Raw genomic sequence first — 4,887 nt, forward strand, 5'->3', positions numbered from 1 at the left:
TCCAGCGCTCGCCCCGCCCCCGCCCTCCTCGCCCGGCCCCCACCTCCAGCAGCCCCGCCCATCGCCCCGCCCCCGGCTCTCCGCGCACGCGCCTGTCGCCCTCCGCGCACGCGCTCCCCACCTCCCTCCGCGCACGCGCTCCCCACCTCCCTCCGCGCACGCGCTCCCCACCTCCCTCCGCGCACGCGCCGCGATGCCTGCGCGAGGGTTGGTGCCCGCGGCGTGGGTGGCGCGCGCCCGGGGAAGTGTTAGGCTGCGCCGCCTCCCCGCGCCCCTCTTTCCCGGCAGTGACCGCCCACTCGCGGTCCACCCTCCCTCCCCGAGCGCTGGGTTCCCACAGCGGGCGAGGCGTGGCCACTGCGCCTGCGCAGGCCTCAGGGTCCCGGAGTTGACCCCTCCCGCGGGGAGCTCTGCTCGCGGACCCGGCCCGGAAGCGACCTCGGGGCGCCCCGGGGAGTCGGGAGGCCGGAGGGGAGGCCGCCGGGCAGGGACGGTGGTTAAGACCGTCCAGCGCTCGTTTTCGGGGAGGCCTGGCGGCGGGGCGAGCGGGCGGGAGAGCACGGGGAGGCCCCGGGCCCGGGGACCGCCCACCCTTATCGGTCATCACTTGCGTCCGCCATTCAGACGGTTATTTAAGTGCCTTCTTAGCTGATGAAAACAAAAACATGTAAGCGGCCCTGGCCGGTGTTGCTCAGTGGATAGAGCGTCGGCCTGCGGACTGAGGGTCCCGGTTCGATTCCGGTCAAGGGCATGGACCTGGGTTGCGGCCACATCCCCAGTAGGGGGCGTGCAGGAGGCAGCTGATCGATGATTCTCTCTCATTGATGTTTCTAACTCTATCCCTCTTCCTTCCTTTCTGTAAAAAAACCAATAAAATATATTTTGAAAACACACACAAAAAAACGTAAACGGTGAGACGTGAAATAAGCAACCAAATGCGTAGCTGTCCACGGTGGCACCTAAATATTAGAGATGGAACATGTGGCAATGAGTTTGCGAGGCGGCAGCTCGGAGGCCGGGCTCGCCGAAGCCACCGGGGTTTGTCGTCCATCCTCCCGGCGAAGAGCTGGGCTACCCCGCGGGTCTGGTTCGCTGGAGGATGGTCAGCGCTTTGCTTTAACGACGCGGATGTTGCGGATGGAAAAACACCCCGGAGAAGACGTAAATCAAACGGGAGGGAATTCCTGGTGCCATGACTCAGTCACACTCGTTAAGACATTTCCCAGCAGCGCTGACTGACGGTTTTAATTAAAATTCCATTTCCTGTTGTCCCAGAAGTTGTTCTAGCAAACTAGTTGGAATAGGTTGCATTTTTACATGTGGGACAGCGGGCCCCAAACCAACAAACATTTCATTTGAGAGGTTTTTAAATATATCGCCCTCCTACACACACACACACTTTTGGACAGCTAGAGTTTTTATAGATGCACACAGTGCTTTTTGGTAACAAAAATCACATCCAAATGAAAATATCCCCAAATGTATTTTAAAATGCAAGAGCTAGCCCGGCTGGCATGGCTCAGTTGAGCAGCGACTTATGAACCAGGAGGTCACGGTTGGATTCCCACTCAGGGCCCCAGGCCCAGGGTGAGGCAGCCGATCCATGATTCTCTCTCATCATTGATGTTTCTCTCCCTCTCCCTTCCTCTCAGAAATCAATACAACTAAGTTAAATAAATAAAAATGCAAAGAGTTATATCTAGCTTATAACTGTATAGTTGCTCTTTATTTTCACTTGCTCACAAATCAGTTTTAGAAACCACTCCCCCGGAAGCTTCCAGAAGAGTGCCTGTGCTTCTTTTTGGGCAGAGGGTGGTAGCGGAAAGCGCAGTCGCTGGTTGAGCAGCAGCCCAGGGCAGCAAACTTTCGGGCCGCACAGCCACCTGCTCTGGGCTACTCAGGGAGGAGTCAGCAGCTCTGCTCCAGAGACTCCAGAATGGCCTGAACCCCCTCCTCACCCCAGCGGCAGACGCGTGCAGAAGAGAGGAAGAGAGTTAAAACAGTACGAACACTCGAGTGGCCTGGGGGCGGGGAGTATGGATTCCAGCAAGTGACCTGGAGTCGATGTTTCCGTGGAGACGGGGAATGTAAGTGGACGGTAGCCAGGTAAAGAGGAGAGGAGTGGAGTTCGGAGCAGAGGGGCGTCATGTTGGAAGGCCTGCCTGCGTCCAGTGTAGCTGGAGGAAGGTGAGGCCAGCTGCACTCGGAGAGAGAGCTGGTTCTGAGTGGTCGCTGGGAGGACAGCACGTCCCTGCCCAACTGGCGATTGTCTCTGAAACAGAACCCTGGGCTGCTGGGTAAGAGTGAGTTCTGGCCTGGCCAGCGTGGCTCAGTGGTTGAGCATCGACCTAGGAACCAGGAGGTCACGGTTGGATTCCGGGTTATGGGCTCAATCACCAGTAGGGGGCATGCAGGAGGCAGCTGATCAATGTTTCTCTTCCATCATTGATGTTTCTCTCTCTCCCTCTCACTTCCTCTCTGAAATCAATAAAAATATTTTTTAAAAAAAGAGTGAGCTCTGGAGGGACTTGACCTGGGGTGCCCCCCCAGCTCTGTCAGCCTGGGACCCGGGCTGTTTAATCTTGTTTCGTTACGGAGGCCCTGAGGACACGCCATAGGGCTGTGATGAGGTTGCATTCATCAATGCATGTAGAGTTCAATAAAGGCATGTGGTGGTCAATGAATATTGGCTTTAAAGTATATATATATTTTATTTCAGCCCTCAACCACGACCTCCAACCACTGAACCACACCGGCCGGGCTCACTATTGGCTATTTTCATGCCTGAAAGGCTCAGGGGGAAGGTCCAGTTCTGCTAGAGAAAACCTGAAGGACCACTTGGCCCAACCACCACAATTCCATCCTCCGGCCTCCACAGGCCGACACCGAAAGCCTGCACTTCCTGCAAATCTCGGCCCCTCACTTCTCCTTTCAGCAGGTGCGTTCCCAGCGGCTCCCAGCGGCTCCCAGCGGCTCCCAGCATCCGGGCCACACCCAGAGCGGGGCCGCTGCTTCCACCGCAGGTGCCTCTGCACCGCACAGGGGCCTCACGCCTGCAGATGCAGACAGTGGCAGCACAGAAGCCGGCACCCGGCGTGCTGCTCCCTGGACGGTTTCCACGTCCCTAGGGAGTGGCTCTTGAAGTCTGCGTCACAGGGCTCGTCCAAACATGAAAACACAGGCCTCGCCCGGGGGTTCCCATCCAGACCTGGGTGGGGCCTGAGACTTGGCATTTCTAATGGGTTTCTAGGGGGTCCGTCTGTCCAAGAAACGCACTTGGGGAGCCATCGTGGTCAGGAATACTGATGTCCCCCCCAGCGGACGCTGCCGGGCCTCCAGCCTCTGCCCTTCCGCGGACCTCCTGCTGCGATCGGCGTCGTTTCCACGCGTGCTGGGGCTGGTAGACGGTCAAAGTCACCGATTAGTGACGATGGGGTGCTTAGGGGTTCCCCCGTGTCCTTAGGCTGGCGTACCCCACGTTGGCCGTTCTCGCACCCCAGCAAGTGTTAGCCTGCTTCATTTAGTTTTAAACACAATTTCTGCAAAGTGCGTGTTGTTCTGTTTACTTGGCATTGGCTTTCCCTGTGATGCTGCTACTTTTTCTCATTGTCTAGTGACCTTCAGGTGTCCATTTATAATGAAAAGGTCAAAGGCTGTTGTTTTTCTTTCATTTCAAAAGCACCTGAAATGTCCCTGGCCAGTTGGGCTCAGTGGAGAGAGTGTCGGCCTGCGGACTGCAGGGTCCTGGGTTCGATTCGCAATCTGGCCAGTGTGGGGCGGCAGGAGGCAGTTAACCCATGATTCTCTCATCATTGATGTTTCTCTCTCTCTCTCTGAAATCAATAAAAATGTGTTTTTTTAATAAGCACCTGAAATTATTATTTTTTAACATCCTCACCCAAGGATATATTTTCCATTGATATTTAGAGAGAGAGAGAGTGTGTAAGGGTGGGAGGAGGAGGAGAGAGAGAGACTCACGGATGTGAGAGAGACACATCGATTGTTGCCTCCCGCATGCGCCCTGACTGGGGCCGGGACCGAACCTGCAACCGAGGTGCACGCCCCTGCCTGAGAATTGAAGCCGAGACCCCTCGTCTGTGGGCCCACAAGATGCCTGGGGCCAGCAAGCGTGTTTTTTCCCAATAGCGATCAACATGCACAAATGTATGGCAGATGCAGTGCGGTTTCTGTCAAAGTTAGTGAGGTTCCCAACCTTCCGGACACGCTGTGCGGAAAGCGACAGCTTTGAAGGCCGCGCTCCCCTCGCTCCCTTAGCTCGGATGCGGGTGCGGGTGCGGGTGCCTTGCGTTTCCCAGGAGGGGGACAGGGTCCCCTGAGGAGTCTGTGGGCCGCGGTGTGTCCTGGAAGTGGAAGGGGGAGGGCGAGACGGGCAGACCTCAGCGGGGACACGGCAGAGGGGGCGCCGCAGAGCCTAGCCTGGGCAGGGGACCACAGGGTGCAGGCAGGTGGGAGCTGAGAGGAGCGCAGGGGCAAGGCAGCGGGGAGAGGGTGCTGCGGGGGCGGGAGGGAGGTGGGGAGGGAGGAGGAGGAAGGGCTGGAGCAGCAGCAGCAGTGTAGCAACCGCTCCCCACGTGTGTCTGGAACATGGGGAAGCAGACTTGTCTCCCGAGACCTTAGTCATCAACAATGCTTCCATTTCCTTTTCTTTTTATTATTTTAATTTTTTAATTTTATTGATTTTAGAGAGAGGAAGGGAGAGGGATGAGAGAGAATCATGGATCAGCTGACTCCTGCACGCTCCCCACTGGGGATCGAGCCCGCTACCTGGGCCTGTGCCCCGTCTGAATCCAACCCTGACCTCCTGAGTCACAGGTTGGAGCTTAGCTGCTGAGTCACCCGGACGGCCAGGCTGTTTTTGTTTGGCTG

Source organism: Myotis yumanensis, unplaced genomic scaffold (assembly GCF_028538775.1).
Source record: "Myotis yumanensis isolate MYYU_CA2020_CCGP unplaced genomic scaffold, mMyoYum1.0.hap1 SCAF_2, whole genome shotgun sequence".
Taxonomy (NCBI): domain Eukaryota; kingdom Metazoa; phylum Chordata; class Mammalia; order Chiroptera; family Vespertilionidae; genus Myotis; species Myotis yumanensis.